This window comes from Lepidochelys olivacea (assembly GCF_965140295.1).
Source record: "Lepidochelys olivacea isolate rLepOli2 genome assembly, chromosome: 2".
Classification (NCBI taxonomy): domain Eukaryota; kingdom Metazoa; phylum Chordata; order Testudines; family Cheloniidae; genus Lepidochelys; species Lepidochelys olivacea.
Genome location: NC_140412.1, coordinates 110,049,842 through 110,073,970, shown reverse-complemented (window position 1 = coordinate 110,073,970; position 24,129 = coordinate 110,049,842). Strand labels below are relative to the sequence as shown.

Sequence of the window (24,129 nt, the reverse complement as noted above, 5' to 3'; positions counted from 1 at the left end):
CACTAACTTTATGTATTCATATGTATAGGGTGAAACTCGCCCAATATAAGTATATGTATCATTTAAGCCCTATCTTGAAATGAATTTCACTCCCTGTGTACTCTTTTGAATGACACTCTCCCTTCCTGCTTCAAACTTCCACTGGTTACAGTGGCCAGAGCCCAATTCCTCAGCTCAGATAAATGCAAAATGATCTGACTTTACGAGGAGGATCCTGACTCTGTTTCTTGAGGACATCCCGCATCCTGCTGACCGTGCTCTCATGTTGAGAAAAATAACACATGCCAGTGCTGTCACTGGCAAAGGAAAGCATGGGGTACAGCATAAACAGGATCCAAGTGGTGGATCCTCCTCAACAGCCAAACAGGCCACTGCTGTTCTAAGAATAAGAAGGGGCTATGTGATCAGAAAGCATTTAAGGTTTAGAGAATGTAGTTATTGATATAAGGAGTAGCTCACGAAAGCTTATGCTCAGATAAATTGGTTAGTCTCTAAGGTACCACAAATACTCCTTTTCTTTTTGCGAATACAGACTAACGCGGCTGCTACTCTGAAACTAGTTATTGGTATGTGTCCTGTAAGAGAGAGAATAATCCTCTCATCGGTCAAAAGGGTCATCTGCCCTGTCCCTGAGCTCTGTTTTCCAGAAGTTTCTATTTTGCATGATTTATTAATTAATTTTAGATTGCTGTTTGGGGCTGGATTTGCATTTGATTTTCAGAAAAGAAAAGAAAAAAGTAAAGGTGGAGCAATGACCTCTGAAGTCAATGCATACCGGTCCTGCCTTTCGTAACCCTGATCCATGCCATGTAACTGGGCCAGGAAACAAAGACCAAATCTCTTACCTACACTCTTGTCATGTCAGAAGTTTAGTACAGGTACACTTTGCCATGAAAATCTCTGCCCTAGTATCACCCTTGGAAGCAGGTAGCTTATGCTTAGGTACCTGCATGTCTTGGGGGTGGGTGGGGGAGGTTGGGGTAGGGAGGGAAAGACAGAGAAAAGGTGCTTGAGTTAAAGCTGCCTCAGGGCACCAGCAAGTTACGGGTTGGTGGGTTTTACAAGACTACTTACTATGCTATTCAATTAAAAAAAAGAGCAGTTACCATAGCAACACCCACATCTAATGGCTCTTATGCTACCTCTGAGATGCAAAACACCTTCTTACAGAGATCCATTGACCAATACAGCATGTCGTGGGAAGTTTTATGCTTCTAGCACTGGTTTAAGGGGGAGAAATGTGTGTTCCAATAACCAGACATATTTATATCCCCAGGTTGTAATATTAATTTGAAACAAATTGTTTTGGTTCCTTGAAATCTATTTTCATCTCATTACCATTTCCTTTTTAGTAGCTGCCTTCTTATTTTTCAATGGTTGTCTGAATAATATTTTATTAAATACAGCAAAAGTTTTCATTTGGGAGCTGTGTACCAGGTCCAAATGGTAGCTAGGCAGTATCTAGCTGTTTGTCTAACTCATAGGTAGGAAATGCCACCATTTTGTCACAACTGAGCGACCCTGGCAGAGTGGAAGCCAGGAGGTAGGAATATCCTATGGAATATATTTTGAATTTGTCAGCGGTCAATATTGCTTTGTATTCCTGAAAAGAAACTAGAGCACAATTTTGATTTGTCTTGCTTGGGGTAGGAGTTAGGGGCCGGAAGTCTCTTTCCTCTCCTCATGTATCAGTGGTGCAGAATTCAGGCAACACAACCCCTTGACATGGGAAGAACCAAGCTAATGTGCCTGGAGGCAACCCGTAATTCCAAGAGCTGTTGTCAGCTGGCTGGGGGTGAGGGGGCAGCTAAACCCCAGCATGCCATCCCCCCACCTATGCCCCCCTCAGAGGCATATTCAATTGTTAGCAACAAGTACCCCAGAGGAGTACCCACACCGTTTCTAGACAAGCAGTAAGGAGCACAGCATGCTCTCCCAATCCAGTACAAATCACTTTCCCAATGTGTGTGGTATGTTCCTGGGCAGTTCTCCTCTGTGCAGACAGGAATGAATTCTGTCCTATGCAGACCTCAAGGGAGCCTGGAAGGAATATGTTCTGCAGAGCTTGTTATTTTAACTTGGGCAAACAGGATAGCTCAGAGGTCCTCTGCTCAGTGGCTCCTACCCACCCCCCACCTTTCTTCCTCCCCAATATTTGACCATTAGCATTCAAAAACATAAAGAAGGAAAGTACATCCTAGATAACTTGCAATTTGCAGCCTCTTAACTGTATTGCCTGGGAGGGGAGGAAATGTAAGTTTGTTAAAAACCACATCATCTTTCAGGAACCTCTCCCCCCCCCCAGCACCCAAACCATCTCATCTACTGATTAAAACAGGTAGTTAAAGAGCTAGACAAAGATTCATCCCCATCATCATGATATTTAGATTCAGACTATCTAGATACGTGGTTTATATTATTACTGTTAGTGCAGTACTACCCAAAATCTCCACGTTTAGAAATACATAACTAATATTGGTTCTGTGTTATTTTTCCAGAAATACAGGACTCCATGTATTATTTGCAATGCTCCTAAATTTTAATTACCCCCAAATTAAGATAATTGGAAAGATATATGGTGAGTGAAACCAAGCATACGTTAAAAATGTCTAAACAGTTTTACCTGGGAAAATGAACAGAAACATAAATTGCTAGCATTGCATATTTAAAAATTCAACGGCAGGCTAAAATTATCATTTGCATTAATGTATTCTGAAATATGAATTATTAAGTAATTCACATTGACACAACAAAAGCCAGTTTGGAGAACCTAGTTTAGCCTGAAGCATTCTGCATCCTTTTCTTCTTAGTCTCCTCTAAATACTGTTAAAAATATAAAGGGGATTTTTCTAATTGGAAAAATGAATACACAACACCTGTATGAAAAATGCATCTTCACACTGCCTTTCTAACAATGTTCATCAAACAAATGCAATTCAAATATTTGATACTATTCAAATCTTCCCCAGCTTTCCCTTTTTCTTTTTCCTTTTTAACCCCTTTGTATTGTGCACCCTTTTAATTTTTTTCCCTTTGCTTTGTATCCCATGGATTGCTTTTTATCACTCAGTTCTTTAAATACAGTTCCATTGTGTCGAGGTCAAGGAAATGACCTGCCACAAGAAAGAATGGAGATATAATGCACATGCAGTGCTGTAAGATCCACCTTTGGAGCGGAGGGGCCACCATGTCGTTGGCCCAGTGGCACAACAGCAGCAGAATATAGAACTGCCAGACAGTGGGCTGAGGAGAGCTCTCTCTCCATGGGGCCAGAGATCTTTCTTTCATTTGTACAGTGTTACAGCAGAGGGGAGAAAGAGGCAAGCAATTCAGATACATTATAGGGTCTGAGCCAGCAACACCCTTATTCACAAGACTAATACTTATTCCCATGAGCAGTCCCTTTGACTTGCATGAGTAAGGATTTCTCATATGTAGGAGGTATTCCAGGATTGGCTCCTAAATTTGCATCAATCAGGATCCTTTTAATTGAGAGCCTTTTTTTCTTTTGCATTTTACTGAGGCAAATTCTACATTCATTCTGCCTTGATTTATACAACATGCAACCATACTGAAGGCAACAGAGCAGTACAGGATGTAAATTAGAACAGAATTTTTCCCCAGGTAGTTAAGTTATCCCATTAGCATAAAGCAGTAATGTCTGTTCAGGAGGTGTTTCTGAAGTACTAATCTCAGACCAGTGGAGGCACTTGAGCTAGTACCTCCTTTGTGTAAAAGGGAGGGTGTTGCTGGTGGGGCATTCTCTGAGATGGCTTATCAGCTTTACAACCTGCTCCTCTCCCTTTGGCTGGCCAAATCTCACATTTTGCTATTAAGGAAACAGTAGTCATGGGGTGAGAGATAAAGGTCTCTCCAAGATTAGAAAGGGCTGAGAGAGAGAGACAGCAACAGCAGAATTTAAAGGTCAGTTTTTAACATAGCAGGAGGGTAACAGTGGGGTGCCCTGTGCCGAACACTGTAAGAGGGCAGTGGTAGCATCTGGGCACTCATTTGGCATTTTCAAAAGCACTTAGAAGTCCCTATGTACTATTCAGCCAGCTGCACAACTAAGCCAGGAGGTGCAAGTTCAGTCACCGAGGCAGCAGCTACTCATTGCTTGCGCTGGGCACCACACACACATATGAGAGCTTCATTCCAGACTAATTTAAAAGACTTCCAAACATACAAGTTCTGGGTGTGTGAAAGAGGGAGGGAGACAGATGCAGACGGACACAGACGGAGAGAGAGCAAGTAATAGTGAAGGAGGTATCAGGATAGGGCAGTGCTGGAAAGGCACCCCAAACCACTTTCTTTGAGTAGACCCCTGCAAGTGATTTGCCCAAGATCAAACAGCAAGTAAGTGGCAGAACCAGGGCTAGTAGCCAAATTCCCTGATTCCAAATTCTATGCTTTAACCACTAGCACCGGCTTTTCAAAAGTGCTGAGCTCCCACAGCTCCAGTGATTTTTCAGTCAGAGGAAGCTGAGAAAATCAGGTCCCAGATGAGATGCCTTCTCACAATAGCTCCTCATTAGGTTTGGAAGAAATAGATTATTATTGGTAAATGTAGGTAAACATTGACTTCATCTACACACACACAAACTGATGGTGAAAAAAAATCTAGTGACGATAACTGAAATTTACAGCTAGGCAAAGTAAGAAAAATGCTGCTTGAATACTTCTTGGAGTTTGATTTAAGGATCGTTGCTTTGTATATTTTGACATGCGATGCTGACAATTTTGTGATTTTAATGGCTATAAAGCTTTGGCTCTTTTAATCTCATTGTCTACGGTCATTAAATAATTGTCCTCTCATTGTCTGATAGCCCCATCATAATTTCTCACATCTGTGAAAACTTAAATTGATAAACATTGAAAAACATGCTTAAAATCCATAATTTTATGCAACTATGAATAATTAAATGGATAAAAATAAACATTGATATTATACATTGAAATTAGAAAATAAAAATCAAATTCTGCCAAACCTACTCATCATTCATAAATGCCATGGTAACACCATGGTCCATAAAGGGAGTTTTTAGTATTACTTCTGGATTCATACCGCAAAACTCTTTCTGAAACAATGAATTTCCATTTGTGAGTATAGATTTACTCACTGTCTTTGTTTCTGTTTTGCATTCACAATAGAAAAAAATACCCAGAAAAAGCTCTGTAGCCTTATTTCTGCAATAATTAATTTCAAATACAAGGCAGTTCACTGCTCTGGGAAAAGTGACAGTGAAGGACTGATGTGTAATTATATCTATGTGTTATGCATACATAAACACACATACACATCTCTTAATGAGATTTAGTAATGAACATGCACGCGCACACACACACACACACATGCACAAGGGCATGTGGTATTTATCCAGACCAAGAAACACAGGTCAGTAAATAAGTTGGCATGGAATCACTAGGAACATAGGAACTGCTACAACCAGTCTGACCAGTCATCCTTCTGATCCAATATGCTGTCACCAGCAGTTGTCAGTTTCAGATGAGGTTCAAGAAATCCTGCAGTAAGCAGTTATAGGTGACTTGCTCCCAAAGAAAGTTTCTTCCTATCTTCCACTTCTTATAAGTTGGTTTAATACCTGAGGCAAAAGGGTTTATATCTCTCCCCAAAATCTTGTAGGTTATTTTAATTTACTATTATAACTGGCTATTCTTATTAGCCATGTAGGTGTCTAATCCTTTTTTAAATATTAAGTTCTTGGTCTCAGTGGTATCCTGTAGTAATGAGTTCCACAGGCTAACTGTGTGTTGTGTGAAAGAGTATTTTCTTTTATAAATTTTGAATTTTTCCCCTTTATAATGTTCCCTGGTTCTTTTATTATGATGAGACAGGATGAATAGAAGTTCCTGATCTATCCGCTCTATGAACCATTCATTATTTTGTTTATTTTCATCATGTCTTCTCTTATTCATCTCTCATCTCAGTTAGGCAGTCCGTCTCTTCAATCTCTATCTAAGAGTTTCTCCATGTCTTTAACCATCTTGTCACCTGTCTCTCAACCACTTCTGATTCTGCCATATTCTTTTTAAGATAACATGCACACAGCTGAATGCAGAATAGACTATATGCCTGATAGAGGAAACTGATGTAGAGGATTCCAAAACAAAATGTATATTTGAACATGATGGTGGAAGGTAATTTACACTCTAAAAATATAGGACCTAATCCAGCAACCCTCACCCATGTGAGCTGTCCTTGCTCAAACAAATAGTCCTGTTGTGGGAACACTTGCTTGAGTATGGACTGTTCAGGTGGGGTGCAGGAAAATCCGAATGTGTTTAAAATGCGTCTTGATTCATATCACTCTGAACCAGACTCGACGCTTTACTTGGAACCAGTGATGAGCTGGAGCCGGTTCGCACCGGTTCACGCGAACCGGTTGTTAAATTTAGAAGCCGTTTTAGAACCGGTTGTTAGGGCTCCCTGAGCTCCCAGCCGGGGAGGCTCCCCCGGCTCCTCCCCCGCCTTCTCCCCTCTCGCAGAGCCTCAGCCTGCTGCACCGCTGTCGCCAGCGCTCTGGACCGCGCCTGGGCAGCTCTGCAGTGCCCGCCGCTTTGAGCGGCCTGGTACGGGGGTGGGGCTGCGAGCTCCAGTGGGCCGTGCGGCATCCAGACACGCTGCCCTGAGCAGCATGGTAAGGGGGCTGGGCTGGGGCTGGGAGGAGGGGTTGGATAAGGGGCAGGGAGCAGTTAGAGGGGGCAGAGGTTCCGGGGGGGGCAGTCAGGGGACGGGGAATGGGGGGTGGGAGGGGTTGTTTAGGCAGTCGCCACCCCAGAAAGTCCCAGCCAGGCTGGGGCTCGGCTGGGGCAGCTCCCCAGGCCAAGGGGGCCCCGACTCGTGGCGCTAGGGAGGGTGCATGTATAGGGCTCAGTGTTATAGAAGGGGGCTGTTGGAGACAGGGCCGGCTCTAGGCACCAGCAAAACAAGCAGGTGCTTGGGGCGGCACATTTCTAGGGGTGGCATCCCAGCGCTGGCCATGCCGCCCCTTGAAATGTGCCCCCGCTCGTCTCCGGTCTGCCTCCGCCGGCTCCCCTGAGCGCACTGCCGCTGCTCCGCTTCTCCCCCCTCCTTCCCAGGCTTGCCGCATGTCAAACAGCTGTTTCGTGTGGCAAGCCTGGGAGGGAGGAAGGAGAAGCTGAGCAGCAGCGCGCTCGGGAGAGGCGGTGGAGGTGGAGCGGAGGTGAGCTGGGGTGGGAGCGGTTCCTCTACCCCCCCCGTTACTTCCTGCACTCCCCCCCTCACCTCCACTCCGCCTGCTCCCCTGAACATGCTGTCTCTCCCTCGCCTGAGAGGGAGGGGGGAGAAGCGGAGCGGCGGCGTGTTCAGGGGAGCAGGCAGAGCAAGCTAGGGCAGTGGGTTGCAGGGGGAGCCACACGAAGCAAGGGGGGGTGGGGAAATGCGGCACGCCCCAGGGAGGAGGCAGGGCCAGAGATTTGGGGAAGGGGTTGGGAAGGAGCAGAGCCAGGGGTGGGCACGAAAAAAAAGCGGGGGCGGCCAAAAATGTTTTTGCCTGGTGCAGCAAAAATCCTAGAGCCAGCGCTGGTTGGAGAAGGGGCTCGGTGCTGGGGGTGGTGGTGCATGGAGTACGCCGTTTGGGTGTCTATGGAAGGGCTGCGGGGCTCCGCGTCCTGTCTCAGGGCAGGGGCCACACTGCGGCTGGTACCTGCGCTGAGCAGCCATCCGGACAGCCACTCCGGGGCCCCGCACGCAAAGGCCGATCCGATGCCGCCTCGCTCAGCAGCCGCGGCCAAGCTCCATGCTGCTTCCTGCCCGGCACAGGAAGTGCGACCAGCTGCGCTGGGCATGGAGATCAGGCACCATGTGACTGAGCGCTGCGTAGGGCCGGGGAGCCCCAGGAGCTGGGCAGGGCCGGCTGGTGCCATGGCTGGGGGCTGCCTTGGGCGTGCTGGGGCGAGCCCCCCCCGCCAGTCTCTCCCACTCCTGTTCTGTGGGGCTGTCCAGCCTCCGCCGCTCAGGGGCACTCACATCCCGCAATGCGGAGTCGGGCAGACGGCAGCCTTTGCCTGTAGGGAGCCACCGCCCCACATGCTGGGAGTGACCCCACTAATGCAAGGGCTGCAGGACTCCTGTGCCACCAGCAGGCACCTGGGATGGAGAACGGGCCTGGGGGGCAGGATGGAGCCTGGGGGCAGGGGCGGGAGGGGGCAGGACAGAGGCACATCCCTTAAATCAGAACTTTTTATCGGAAACCGGTTGTTAAGATTGTGGCAGCTCATCACTGCATGGAACTATGGTGTGCACATGCCCATGTGGTGGTGGTTGTGAAAAATGTGGGGCTCTCCTGGGAAGTGGTGTTGTCGCTCACAAGACCAACCTTTTACATACCAACTCCATCCAGGTAAATACTCCCTTCGATGATGTTTTAGCTACAAGTTGTAAAGCTTCTGTTGGGTAAAATTTCTTTGTAGTGGCTGTCAGAGCAAAAAATAGAAAGATATTTTGAAAAAAATCTTCAAGCGTCAGGAAAATCCAGTATTGTAATTGATGCTGAATGTTGCACGATTTCGGTTTGCATCATTTCTAGGTAGCACGGTTTTTTCTTGCGGAACAGGCTGGGAGCATTCTTTACTTTAAGGAAACATGTAGACATGGGGAAGAGGTAAAGTTCTGTCAAGGATTAGGAACTGGCTAAGGGACAGAAAGCAAAGAGTGGGAATAAAAGGTCAGCTTTTAACATGGCAGGGAGTTCACAGTGGCCTGCCCAATGCTGAGTGTTCCAGGAGGGCAGTGCTGAGGATGAGGCATGTAATCAGCATTTTCAGAAACCCTCTGCAATCATTCAGAAGCTGCTGACTTAGTTTTTGGTTCAGATTCTGGTCTCCCATAAGGCTGCTTTATGCCACTCTGGTTTAAGAAAGAGTATGTGCAGGTTTGCTGTATCTTGCACCAGGGAACAAGTTGGTGCCCAGCAGGCCGCAGACTGAGATTGCCAATTTTGGGCACCCCAAAACTGTGCCAGGTGCAGCCTTGCTGGTCCCCACGATCTGTCTCCTTGCATTTATCTGGAGAGCATAACCAAGGGAGCAGAAATTGCAGCAGCTGCTTAAATCTCTTCACAGAAATGGATCACTCCCACTTACTGAGGATGGGTTCTCCAGCAGGGAGCCAGGGGGCATGCTTGCCCATTTTCTCCATGTTGTTTCAAATTAAATTAAAAACAAAACCTGTCAATAATTAACAAAGCCTGAGATATTTGTAAAGCCAGATTTGTCTAGCTGCTTTTTTAGCAAATCACAATGGATTTCCTGCCAAAATTATTTTTCCCTCCTCTGGAATAAGTGATGCACTGTGAAATTAAAAAAAACTACTGGAAAAAAAATGAGGTTCACAAAGGGTTGCCGTTTTCAGTCTTTTCTACCGCCAGTGGGAGATATGCCTTATAAAAGAAAGGGCCTACTCCTACAATTTATTATGGCTTTGGGTCCCCCTTACTGACTGAGTTATAATAATACCCAACTCTTATCTAGTTCTTTTCATCAATAAGTCTCAAAGCCCTTTACAAATGAATGTGGTATCATTACTCCCATTTTACAGAGGAGGAAACTGAGGCACGGAGAGGTAAAGTGACTTGCTCAAGTCACCAACAAAACCAGGAATAGAGCCTTCAGAGTCCCAGTCCGGAGCTCTATCTACTAGGCAGCGCTGACTTAGTGCCATTGTCTTCAGTGGGACTACTTGTGAGTGTAAGCGTTTGCAGGACCAATCCCTTACATCCGTACTTAATGGAGGGCCTGATTCTGCAAAGTGTTGATGGCATCCTAAGAAGTACTGAGCTCCCTCAGCTTTCATAGGCTTTAGTGGGAACTGAGGGCTCTCAGTGCCTCTCAAGAGAATATTAGTATGTTGTAATAATGGGCCCTGTCTCCTTAAACCTTATTGCTTAGCCAGTATGGGTACCTACATTTGTATTCATGTAAACTAAATTTAGTGCCAAATCCACCAGCCCTTCAGTAAAATGCCTTGTTGAGTAATGGATGTTTTGCCTGACTCATGGGTGCATACGTTGTTCTGTAGTTTGTTTGTAATAGCTGATGCACTTGTTATACTAGGAAAGACAGAACACAAGTATTCTCTAAAGCTTGAGCCCTCTCCCTCTGAAATCACTAGGAGTTTTGCCAGAAGAGCAGGATTGTATGTAGTTATGTATTTAATGGAGAAAACATTTCATGATGGCCCCTGATCCAACTCCATTGAAATCAGTGCGAGGCTTCTCATTGACGTCGATGGGCATTGGATCAGACTATACAAGAGCATTGGCATTGCACAGTTAAGCACTCAAAATTCAGGATATGTTAAAGTTCAGATTGAATGTACAACCTGTCCCTTTGTGTTTTGATAGCATTTAATTACATGATCACATACTAGTTCTCCTATGATGCAATAAAACATGCTACAATGAATCTTAAAGTCACACATATATATTTAACATCTTCTAATTATTTTTCTCTTGTATGCTTACACTAATGTCATTGGCATAGCCTGGTATCTCTTTGTTAATTTAGGATGGAATTTTCCAAAGCACCTAAGTGACTCAGAAGGATAAATCCCTTTGAAAATTAATGTAGTTGCTTTTGGTGCTTTGAATATCTGACCCTTGGACTTTCTGAAAATCTTGTTTTATATAAACCTCCTAAAACATTTGGATGCCCATCTCCAATTAGAAATTAGTGGCAATTGGCTGTCAACATCCCCTAAGCAGCTTTGAAAATCCCAACCTAAATCCTTTTCTCTCTACAGTATGTATTTTAATAATTGTGTCCTATCACATATAGTTGGTTTTACTAACACAGCCATTGCATGTGTTGTTCCAACACTGCTTCTTTTACCACATTATAAAAATACAACAATGCCTGTGATATCATTACACCTCTTTCACTGATACACCAATTGCAGCATGCAAATTTCTCAGCACGTTAGATAACCTATATCCAACATATCAGATGGAATTGACTGGAACTACATTAGCTATTCATTCTCAAGGATTTATTTTATGACTAACCATGAAAATTGCTATGGAAGAAATTATTTCAATCTGTTGTTTGTTCTTCATCCTCCATCCACTGTGAGGAATTTCTTATTGCTCTCCTGCTGGTTGGCTGCTACCACAGGCAGCACTATAAAATCAAACTGTGCAATATCCATACAGTAACAAAGAATTGTTCTGTTAGCCCCAGTGGTGACAATTTTAGGAGGTATTTAGATGGGCTGAGTACTATGCTAAAAAGTAGCCAATCTTCATCTCAGCATCCGTGTTCAATCTGAATCATATACATATCTAGTTGCTCATGTATTATTAGTATTGACATTGGTGTTTATTATTAATCTGAACCTCTGACAAGAGGATATTTTTCTGCTTCTAAGGGATCCCCCTAATAATATGTTGATGTCACAGGCCTTCCCCTGTTGTACACCTCATATACTTCCTTATATTTCCCATGTACTGTAGGTTCAAGTCCCAACAGCATCCAGCAAATTTGTTTGTGCCATTAGTCACATCCTGTTTATGTCATCGATATTGTCTTTTATTCCTTACCATTTAAACTAGAGGAATCGGACCCCTTTTGTCCACTTTCTTTTTAATTGTGATGTAATTTGTCGTCTTTAGCGTGTTTAATGAAAACATTACAATATGGTTACACTTAGTTGTCAGTTGTACGGGGACAAGGAAAAAATGTAGTGAGGATTTAAAAAAAATTGGTTTACTACTATTAGTGCATTGTTTCATTACTAGGGCCCTACCAAATCACAGCCACGAAAAACACGTCACAGACTGTGAAATCTGGTCTTCCCCTGTGAAATCTGGTCTTTTGTGTGCTTTTACACAAGACTATACAGATTTCACAGGGGGAGACCAGAGTTTCTCAGACTGGGGATCCTGACCCAGAAGGGAGTTGCAGGGGGTTGGAAGGTTATTTTAGGGAGGTCGTGGTATTGCCACCATTTCTTCTGCACTGCCTTCAGAGCTGGATGGCCAGAGAGTGGCGGCTGCTGACTGAGGGCCCAGCTCTGCAGGCAGCAGCACAGAAGTAAAGGTGGCAATACCATACCATGTCATCCTTACTTCTGTGCTGCTGCTGGCAGCGGCTCTGCTTTCAGAGCTGGGCTCTCCAGCTGCCCAGCTCTGAAGGCAGTGCTGCTGCCAGCAGCAATGCAGAAGTAAGGGTAGCAGTACCGCAACCCCCATTAAAATATCCTTGTGATCACCTCACAACTGATTTTTGGGTCAGGACCCCTACAGTTACAACACTGTGAAATTTCAAATTTAAATAGCTGAAATCATGAAATTTAGGATTTTAAAAATCTTATGATCGTGAACAATTGACCAAATTGGACGGTGAATTTGGTAGGGCCCTATTCATTACTAGAGACAATACTGAATCAGGTCCCTACTATGAGCTGCTTTTTGCATCGTAACCAACCAGTGATTCCCCTACCCTGCCCCATCTCATTGACTTTCAATGAGACTTAGGCTCCAATGACCCAGATCCTTACAGATATTTAGGCCTCTAACTCTCATTGATTTCAATGGGTCCTAAGTCTCATTTGAAAATGGGAATTAGCTGTCTGAGTCACTTGCAGGACCACAGTGGAGAAATGCCAACGTATCTTGAAAAATTTGGGCCAAAGTGACTTACCCAATGTCACACAGGAAGTCTGCGGAGGAACAGGGACTTGAATCCAGGTCTCCAGCCAGTTCCCTACCCCCTGGACTATCCTTCCTCATTCTTCTGATCTGGAAGAAAAGTGAGACGGTTCCTCATGAACAGAGCTAATTGGTTTATAGTGCTGCATATGGTGATTTTACTCAGTACCCAGATGCTTCTGGCTCGGAAAGAGACACTTTGACTTAGCATACACCTCAACTCTTCAATTTTTTATGTAGTTTTCTACATTTATTTTTCATAGAATCATAGAATATCAGGGTTGGAAGGGACCTCAGGAGGTCATCTAGTCCAACCCCCTGCTTAAAGCAGGACCAATCCCCAATTAAATCATCCCAGCCAGGGCTTTGTCAAGCCTGACCTTAAAAACTTCTAAGGAAGGAGATTCCACCACCTCCCTAGGTGACGCATTCCAGTGTTTCACCACCCTCTTAGAGAAAAAGTTTTTCCTAATATCCAACCTAAATCTCCCCCACTGCAACTTGAGACCATTACTCCTTGTCCTGTCATCCACTACCACTGAGAATAGTCTAGATCCATCCTCTTTGGAACCACCTTTCAGGTATTTGAAAGCAGTGATCAAATCTCCCCTCATTCTTCTCTTCTGTAGACTAAACAATCCCAGTTCCCTCAGCCTCTCCTCGTAAGTCATGTGTTCCAGTCCCCTAATCATTTTTGTTGCCCTCCGCTGGACTCTCTCCAATTTTTCCACATCCTTCTTGTAGTGTGGGGCCCAAAACTGGACACAGTACTCCAGATGAGGCCTCACCAATGTCGAATAGAGGGGAACGATCACATCCCTCGATCTGCTGGCAATGCCCCTACTTATACATCCCAAAATGCCATTGACCTTCTTGGCTACAAGGGCACACTGTTGACTCATATCCAGCTTCTCGTCCACTGTAACCCCTACGTCCTTTTCTGCAGAACTGCTGCCTAGCCATTCGGTCCCGAATCTGTAGCGGTGCATTGGATTCTTCCGTCCTGAGTGCAGGACTCTGCACTTGTCCTTGTTGAACCTCATCAGATTTCTTTTGGCCCAATCCTCCAATTTGTCTAGGTCCCTTTGTATCCTATCCCTACCCTCCAGCGTATCTACCACTCCTCCCAGTTTAGTGTCGTCTGCAAACTTGCTGAGGGTGCAATCCACACCATCCTCCAGATCATTAATGAAGATATTGAACAAAACCGGCCCCAGGACCGACCCTTGGGGCACTCTGCTTGATACTGGCTGCCAACTAGACATGGAGCCATTGATCACTACCCGTTGAGCCCGACAATCTAGCCAATTTTCTACCCACCTTATAGTGCATTCATCCAGCCCATACTTCTTTAACTTGCTGACAAGAATACTGTGGGAGACAGTGTCAAAAGCTTTGCTAAAGTCAAGGAACACCATGTCCACTGCTTTCACTTCATCCACAGAACCAGTTATCTTGTCATAGAAGGCAATTAGATTAATTAGATTAGTCAGGTATGACTTGCCCTTGGTGAATCCATGCTGACTGTTCCTGATCACTTTCTTCTCATCTAAGTGCTTCAGAATTGATTCCTTGAGGACCTGCTCCATGATTTTTCCGGGGACTGAGGTGAGGCTGACTGGCCTGTAGTTCCCAGGATCCTCCTCCTTCCCTTTTTTAAAGATGGGCACTACATTAGCCTTTTTCCAGCCGTCCGGGACTTCCCCCAATTGCCATGAGTTTTCAAAGATAATGGACAATGGCTCTGCAATCACATCCGCCAACTCCTTTAGCACTCTCAGATGCAACGCATCCGGCCCCGTGGACTTGTGCACGTCCAGCTTTTCTAAATAGTCCCGAACCACTTCTTTCTCCACAGAGGGCTGGTCACCTCCTCCCCATGCTGTGCTGCCCAGTGCAGTAGTCTGGGAGCTGACCTTGTTCGTGAAGACAGAGGCAAAAAAAGCATTGAGTACATTAGCTTTTTCCACATCCTCTGTCACTAGGTTGCCTCCCTCATTCAGTAAGGGGCCCACACTTTCCTTGACTTTCTTCTTGTTGCCAACATACCTGAAGAAACCCTTCTTCTTACTCTAAACATCTCTTGCTAGCTGCAACTCCAGGTGTGATTTGGCCTTCCTTATTTCACTCTTGCATGCCTGAGCAATATTTTTATACTCATCCCTGGTCGTTTGTCCAATCTTCCACTTCTTGTAAGCTTCTTTTTTGTGTTTAAGATCAGCAAGGATTTCACTGTTAAGCCAAGCTGGCCGCCTGCCATATTTACTATTCTTTCTACACATCGGGATGGTTTGCCCCTGTAACGTCAATAAGAATTCTTTAAAATACAGCCAGCTCTCCTGGACTCCTTTTCCCCTCATGTTATTCTCCCAAGGGATCTTCCTCAGGGAACTGATGGGCGAGTCAAAGTCTGCTTTTCTGAAGTCCAGGGTCTGTATTCTGCCGCTTTCCTTTCTTCCTTGTGTCAGGATCCTGAACTCGACCATCTCATGGTCACTGCCTCCCAGGTTCCCATCCACTTTTGCTTCCCCTACTAATTCTTCCTGGTTTGTGAGCAGCAGGTCAAGAAGAGCTCTGCCCCTAGTTGGTCCCTCCAGCACTTGCACCAGGAAATTGTCCCCTACATTTTCCAAAAACTTCCTGGATTGTCTGTGCACCGCTGTATTGCTCTCCCAGCAGATATCAGGGTGATTGAAGTCTCCCACAAGAACCACGGCGTGCGATCTAGTAGCTTCTGCGAGTTGCCGGAAGAAAGCCTCATCCACCTCATGCCCCTGGTCCGGTGGTCTTTTCTTGATGGGATATTAATTTCCCTCTTCTCTGACTGAGCCCAGAGCCTATCTTTACCTCTCTTTACAAACTATCATTCTGCACCCCATTTGCCCACTCCTCATATCTTCTTCTTTCCCCACAAAAGTGTTGGTAGGAAAGTACTGCTGATCTTGCTGGGAAACTGATAGAATATTCCACTCTCTTCCAAGCAACACTTGTTGAGATGCGGAGCAGTCAGAATACCTGCTGCTATTTACAAACTCGGCCAATAATGTTGCACTCTCTACCTGTACAAGTAGAAATATAGGACGATGGGAACAGGTCCCCCGAGGATGAATGCTGGGAAATTTGATTTAGCGAGAGAAATCCACTTGCCAAGGGAAAGAATAGGAGGTTGAAGAAATCATTTGCTCTCTGACTGCCCTCAGCCACTTAGGTATACAACAAAGATATTCCTTATTGCTCCTGCCCAGGCACTTTGGAGATATGAGATGGACGATTCCAATCTGGCATCATTCCACTCCAATTACCCACTATTTTTATATAACTTTTTAAAAATTTAAATAGATCAGGAGACTCCTTTTAGTAAGTTGTGTTTGTCTTGGCAAACTCTTTATAACTCTGAAAATCTCAAGCTATTTTAAAAATTAATCCTTAATATGAGCTTCATGTAGCTGCTAACAGAAGAATCAGCCAAATTCATCCCTTGTGTAACTTCAGTGAGTTTCCCCAGGGATGTATATATTTTGTTGGATTTGTCCCACTCATTCTCTTTCCTAAAGACAAAACCAGTAAAGCATGTTTGTATTTTGTTAATGCAATGCATTCCCTGTATATGGTATATATTTAATCCCCCGCATTTTTCTTCATTGGTGACCATTTCACATGCTCGTTAATATTAATTATTTTCATATTTATATATCTGTACAATTATGAATAATTCCATTTTTAAATGCCATTAAAATAATGTTAAGTTTGCATTGAGAAGCACTCAGAAGTCTGAAAATTCTACATTTAATTTTGTCCTTTGCCCATCTGCAGCTCCATGTTTTATGTGGGTCTGTTGCAAAACTGGTATATAGAGGTTGTGGCCACTATTCCAGCCCAGCAGCTGGAGTGGAGACTATGGGAGGTGGGGGCAAGAAGGAGGACGATGCAGCAGCCTTATATGCTATCCCTGGACTGGGGATGGATAGGCAGGGTTCGTAAGGAGCACCCTCTTCATTGAATGCAAACATAAGTATATCATACTGCATGTACTGTTCCATCAGTGCATTATTAGGATTCCTCTCTGGAGTGATGGGTCCATCAGGGATCAGGAAATGTGCAACTTCAAACTGTATACAGAATGAGCACTGGTTCCAAAGGAGTCTTGCCTAATTCTATACAGATCATATTGCACTTGCATCTAAACCTCAAGAGTGAAATTCCACTCAACTTTCTTATGCAAAAACATCCCAGAAAGTAGTTACCAGTGGTTCACAGTTATGCTCGAAGGGCATAACGGTTGGGGTCTTGCAGGGATCAGTTCTGGATCTGGTTCTGTTCAATATCTTCATCAATGATTTAGATAATGCATAGAGAGTGCACTTATAGAGTTTGCGGATGATAGCAATCTGGGAGGGGTTGCAAGTGCTTTGGAGGATAGGATTATAATTCAAAATTATCTGGACAAACTGGAGAAATGGTCTGAAGTAAATAGGATGAAATTCAATAAGCACGAATGCAAGAAACTTAGAAAGGAACAATCAAATTCCCACATACAAAATGGGAAATGACTGCCTAGGAAGGAGAAGTGCAGAAAGGGATCTGGGAGTCATAGTGGACCACAAGCTAAATATAAGTCAACAGTGTAACACTGTAGAAAAAAAAGTGAACATCATTCTGGGATGTATTAGCAGGAGTATTGTAAGCAAGACACGAGAAGTAATTCTTCAACTCTACTCTGCACTGATTAGGCCTCAACTGGAGTATTGTGTCCAGTTCTGGGCACCACATTTCAGGAAAGATGTGGACAAACTGGAGAAGGTCCAGAGAAGAGCAATAAAAATGATTACAGGTCTAGAAAACATGACCTATGAGGGAAGATTGAAAGATTGGGTTTGTTTGGTCTGGAAAAGAGAAGACTGAGAGGGGACATAACAGTTTTCAAGTACATAAAAGGTTGTTACAAGGAGGAAGGAGAAAAAGTGTTGTTCCTAACTGCTGAGGATAGGACAAGAAATGATGGACTAAATTGCAGCAAGGGAGGTTTAGGTTGGACATTAGAAAAAACTTCCTAACTGTCAGGGTGGTTAAGCACTGGAATAACTTGCCTAAGGAAGTTGTGGAATCTCCATCATTGGAGATTTTTAAGTGCAGGTTAGGCAAACACCTGTCAGGGTTGTCTAGATAATACTTAGTCCCGCCATGAGTGCAGGGGACTGGACTAGATGACCTCTCGAGGTCCCTTCCAGTCCTATGATTCTATGCACTGGGCAATTTGAACATGAAGAGAGTGTACACGTGCAATGCCAATGAGATGTTGGGCAATCATTAGTTTAAAAAAAACCCTCTTGTTACTGTATAAATGAAAAACTTTGGATACATAGTATTTATATTGGGTTGTTAAAGTTATCTACAAAGACATTAAAAATGAACTACAAGTATTCACACAACCAAAAGAGACAGTTGTGACTAGGGACCATGTATGTGCCAAAGTTCAGATGGAAGCTATTCCCATTGACTTCAATGGATGTTTGATGAGGCCCAAACACTTTTGGTGGATAGGCAGTTAATGTTTGTTCTGGCTGTAATATTGCTTTTAAATGCTCTGTATTGCAATGCCTGGATACAACACTAACGACTGCACTAGAAACTGTGGGAAGAAAGATATTTTTATGTTCTTGTAACCTGACTAAAAGTATTCCATTTTTAGGTCTGTGGATAACATTAAATGCCAAAACAATAAAAAAGAAGAAGAAATGCATTAGCAGAAAGACAAAAGAAATCTCTATCCAAGAGGACAATTATGTTTTAAAAGAGATTCAAGTTAAGTTTTGGTGAGGGTCAAACTCGGATTTTAGTGCCAGTCACATTACAATGCAGTTCTTATTTGCAGATTTTAGAGGTGTTTATTTCTCTGCGCCAAGCTCAAGAGGGATGAGAGAAGGTGAATCATGTTTCCTACACCTGACCAAACTGCAGTGCTAAGCCCATTTGGCATATGAGCCCATTAGGCTACACACTGCAGTCACGACTCTCCGATGAAAACATGTTGCTTTCTTCTTGTCTCAGTAGTGGCTGTACTTTTCTACCAGGAGGTTTATTTCTGGGTACTCCATTTGTGGTTCTCTAACATCATAAAAGTCCCTTCGGGAACCTACTCCAAAGGACTGCAGGCTACTTTGAATAAAGTTCATCAGGAAGCCTGATGACTCTTGTCTAGGGTTGAAAACTGTGAGGGCTGAATGTTCTCTTTCATCTGTCCAGATCCTCAGCTGATGTCAATTGGTGTCTCTCCACCAGTTTCACACAGATCCCATCATCTGTAGGTTTCAGCAGAGCTGGTTTTGGTACACAGAAATTCACCTCAGTTCAACCCCTTTTTTTTTTTCTCATCCAACCAACACCAACACTAGGATGAGAGCTGGCTTCCTTAGGAGATATTTTAATAAGGTAGCTTCATAAAGTCAGAAACATCACAAGAATAGCTGTTCTCAGAGCATTTTGCCACTGCAGCTTCTGATCAAAACCTAAAAGGGCAGTGTCATACAAAAATGGTCTTAACAATTAAACAAAGTATTTCCATTCTCAAAGAGAGCTACTTCAGTTTGAGTTTGGGGGGATGGTTTGGGATGACTCTTATTTGGATGGATTCATCCATTCTGAGTCATGGCATGGATTCTGGCCACAGTGTCCCCTGTGGAAGTGTGTGTCCTATTTTTATTTTGAGGTTATTTTAATTCCCACTTCATATTCTTGTGCTTTCTCATAAGTAGAGTTTATCAGAATATTTACCCTGCTCCTGCTGTTTTGTTCTTTTCCAGTCAGCTACATTTCTGAGGTGCAGCTACATGGAAGAGCATGGAAATGCCTCCAGAGTAATCTGGCTGACAAGACAAATAGCAAGAGTAAGGAGTGAACACAAACAGGGACGTTTTTAGAGACTGTGCTAGTGAATCAGTCCAATCAGTTGCCGTGGGTGACACATTTGAACAAATTGAAGCTGACACAGTGAATAGTTTGACTGGGGGAAGTATAATTTTGGATTAAGAGTGAGCACTTTTAATCTGTCAGTGGTGGCACTCTTATACTTGTAATTGAAAGAGCACAGCACTGGTTTTGCTCCAGATGTCAATCATACCCATTCATCCTTTTGATCACTGATCAGTTCACAATCTACTCTGCATGTTTTAATATCCTTCTGCAGGTAATTTCTGTACAATTGCTCTCTATAAATACATCAGAGGGATAAATAGCAGGGAGGGTGAGGAGTTATTTTAAGTGCCAGAGTGGACACAAGAGCAAATGGCTATAAACTGTCCATCAACAAGTTTAGGCTCAAAATCAGATGAAGGTTTCTAACCATCAGAAGAGTTTCAGAGTAACAGCCGTGTTAGTCTGTATTCGCAAAAACAAAAGGAGGACTTGTGGCACCTTAGAGACAAACCAATTTATTTGAGCATGAGCTTTCGTGAGCTACAGCTCACTTCATCGGATGCATACTGTGGAAACTGCAGAAGACATTATATACACAGAGACCATGAAACAATACCTCCTCCCACCCCACTCTCCTGCTGGTAATAGCTTATCTAAAGTGATCATCAAGTTGGGCCATTTCCAGCACAAATCCAGGTTTTCTCACCCTCCGCCCCCTCCCCCCCCACACACACACAAACTCACTCTCCTGCTGGTAATAGCCCATCCAAAGTGACCACTCTCTTTAAAATGTGTATGATAATCAAGGTGGGCCATTTCCAGCACAAATCCAGCTTAGAAAAGTCCAGCTTGGACTCTCCTGCTGGAAATGGCCCAACTTGATGATCACTTTAGATAAGCTATTACCAGCAGGAGAGTGGGGTGGGAGGAGGTATTGTTTCATGGTCTCTGTGTATATAATGTCTTCTGCAGTTTCCACAGTATGCATCCGATGAAGTGAGCTGTAGCTCACGAAAGCTCATGCTCAAATAAATTGGTTAGTCTCTAAGGTGCCACAAGTACTCCTTTTCTTTCATTAGAAGAGTGAAGTTCTGGAACAGCCTTCCAAGGGGAGCAGTGTGGGTAAAAACCTAACTGGCTTCGAGACTGGGCTTGATAAGTTTATGGAGGGGATGGTATGATGGGGCTGCCAACAATGGCATATGACTACCAGTAGCAAAAATCCCCAATGAACAGAGACAGCACAATACATGGGAATGACTCTGCATTACTACAGAGAATTATTTCCCAGGTATCTGCCTTGTGGGTCTTGCTCACATGCTCAGGGTCTAAGTGATTGCCATATTTTGGGTTGGGAAGGTATTTCCACACAGCACAGATTGACAGAGACCTTGGGGGGTGGGGGGGTGAGTTCACCTTCCTCCACAGCATGGGGCAAGGGTCAATTGCAGGTTTAAACTAGTGTAAATGGTAAATTCTCTGTGCCCTGGTCTACACTACGAGTTTAGGTCGTATTTAGCAGCGTTAGATTGATTTACTGCTGCACCCATCCACACGACGAAGCCATTTTTTTCGACTTAAAGGGCTCTTAAAATCAATTTCTGTACTCCTCTCCCGATGAGGGGATTAGCACTGAAATCGACCTTGCTGGGTCGAATTTAGGGTAGTGTGGTCGCAATTCGATGGTATTGGCCTCCGGGAGCTATCCTAGAGTGCTCCATTGTGACCGCTCTGGACAGCACTCTCAACTCAGATGCACTGGCCAGGTAGACAGAAAAAGGCCCGCGAACTTTTGAATCTCACTTCCTGTTTGGCCAGTGTGGCAAGCTGCAGGTGAGTGCAAATCTCATCAGCAGAGGTGCCCATGATGGAGTCCCAGAATCGCCAAAGAGCTCCAGCATGGAGCGAATGGGAGGTATGGGATCTGATCGCTGTATGGGGAGACGAATCCGTGCTATCAGAACTCCATTCCAAAAGACGAAATGCCCAAACATTTGAAAAAAAATCTCCAAGGGCATGAAGGACAGAGGCTATAACAGGGACCCGCAGCAGTGCCGCATGAAACTTAAGGAGCTCAGGCAAGCCTACCAAAAAAACAGAGAGGCAAACAGCCGCTCGGGGTCAGAGCCCCAGACATGCCACTTCTATGATGAGCTGCATGCCATTCTAGGGGGTGCAGCCACCACTACCCCATCCCTGTGCTTTGACTCCAATTATCATGCAACAGGGATGCACATTTTGGGGACGAGGAAGATGAGGAGGAGGAGAAGGAGGTTGAAGATAGTGCACAGAAAGCAAGCGGAGAAACTGTTTTCCCCGAGAGCCAGGAACTGTTTCTCAACCTGGACCTGGAGCCAGTACCCCCCGAACCCACCCAAGGCGGGCTCCTGGACCCACCAGGCAGAGAAGGGACCTCTGGTGAGTGTACCTTTGTAAATATAATACATGGTTTAAAAGCAAGCGTGTTTAATGATTAATTTGCCCTGAAGACTTGGGATGCATTTGCGGCCAGTACAGCTACTGGAAAAGTCTGTTAACGTGTCTGGGGATGGAGTGGAAATCCTCCAGGGACATCTCCGTAAAGCTCTCCTGGATGGTCACTCCTCATGGTCACCTGGTTGAAATAGGGTAATATTATTAAGGGGACATTCAGAGGTGGCCATTCCTGCTGGGCTGTGTGCCTGTGGCGGAAAAGAAATACTCCCTGCTATTATTCACATGGTGGGGGGAGGGGTGAAGTGATCATCCCAGAGAATTGGGTGTGTGTGTGGGAGTGGGAGGGGGATTTAGTTGGGTTTGTGCTGCATGTTAACCCGAAAACCGCAGCCCCTCCTTTTAAATGGCCAACCCATTTTAAATGGCCAACCCAACGGGTGCTTGGTATGGGAAAGGAGAGCGCTGCTGTTTGAAACCATTCCCACACGTTATTAAGGTTAAAGAAGCCAAAAGACTGTAGCTTACCATGGCTGCCTGCAAGCCGAATTCTGTTGCCCAGTCCTGCGTGTGTGATCTCTCACACCAAACCAGCAGACCCTCAATATAAGAGGCAAAATGTGACCTTGTACCAACAGCACATGTGCTATGTTAACAGCAAGGTTCAACATGAAAGAGTCTACCCATTGTTCTCTAAAATGTGTTTTTTTTAAATACTACTCTCCCTTTTTTTCCCTCCTGCAGCTGCAAATGTTTCAGCGCTCACACTATCATCTCCATCCCAGAGGCTAGGGAAGATTAGAAGGCAAAAAAAACGCACTCGCGATGAAATGTTCTCTGAGCTCATGCAGTCCTCCCACACTGAAAGATCCCAGCAGAGTGCGTGGAGGCAAGCAACGTCAGAGTCCAGGAAAGCACAATATGAACGCGAGGACAGGTGGTGGGTTGAAGATGATAGGTGGCGTCAGCTTGTTGACAGAAGGCAGGAAACAATGCTGAGGCTACTGTAGGATCAAAGTATATGCTCCAGCGTATGGTTGAGATGCAGGAAAGGCAGGAGCACAGACCACTGCTACAGCCCCTGTGTAACCAACTGCGCTCCTCCCCAAGTTGCATAGCCTCCTCACCCAGACACCCAAGAACGCGGTGGGGGGGCCTTCGGCCACCCAGCCACTCCACCCCAGAGGACTGCCCAAGCAACAGAAAGTTGGCATTCAATAAGTTTTAAAGTGCAGTGTGGCCTTGTCCTTCCCTCCGCCCCGATCCCTCCTGAGCTACCTTGGCAGTTATCCCCCTATTTGTGTGATGAATTAATAAAGAATGCATGCATTTGAAACAACAATGAATTTATTGCCTCTGCAAGCAGTGATCGAAGGGGGGGGTGGGGAGGGCGGTTACAGGGAAGTAGAGTGAACCAAGGAGGCAGGTTTTCATCAAGGAGAAACAAACAGAACTTTCACACTGTAGCCTGCCAGTCATGAAACTAGTTTTCAAAGTTTCTCTGATGCGCACTGCACCCTCCTGTGTTCTTCTAACCACTCTGGTGTCTGGCTGCGTGTAATCAGTGGCCAGGCAATTTGCCTCAACCTCCCACCCCGCCATAAACATCTCCCCCTTACTCTCACAGATATTGTGGAGCGCACAGCAAGCAGTAATAACAATGGGAATATTGGTTTCGCTGAGGTCTAAACGACTATGCACTTTTAAATGTCCAAATGCACATTCTACCACCGTTCTGCACTTGCTCAGGCTGTAGTTGAACAGCTCCTGACTACTGTCTAGGCTGCCTGTGTATGGTTTCATGAGCCATGGGAGCAAGGGGTAGGCTGGGTCCCCAAAGATAACTATAGGCATTTCAACACCCGCAATGGTTATTTTCTAGTCTGGGAAGAAAGTCCTTTGCTGTAGCTGTTGAAACAGACCAGAATTCCTGAAGATGCGAGTGTCATGTACCTTTCCCGGCCATCCCATGTTGATGTTGGTGAAACATCCCTTGTGATCCACCAGTGCTTGCAGCACCATTGAAAAGTACCCCTTTCAGTTTATGTACTCGCTGCCTTGGTGGTCCGGTGCCAAGATAGGGATATGGGTTCCG

The 24,129-nt window shown here is 44.7% G+C and overlaps 1 long non-coding RNA gene across 2 annotated transcripts in view; it reads left to right on the top strand.

The window, feature by feature from the left end:
• The window catches only part of LOC311516820, a 193,282-nt gene extending 169,936 nt beyond the window's left edge, over positions 1-23,346 (top strand). For both annotated transcript variants that reach the window (XR_014710502.1, XR_014710503.1), the window contains 2 exons: positions 21,829-22,019; positions 22,779-23,346. This is a non-coding gene — a long non-coding RNA (uncharacterized lncRNA). The remainder of the gene's footprint in view (positions 1-21,828; positions 22,020-22,778) is intronic.
• The last annotated feature ends 783 nt before the right edge of the window (positions 23,347-24,129 follow it).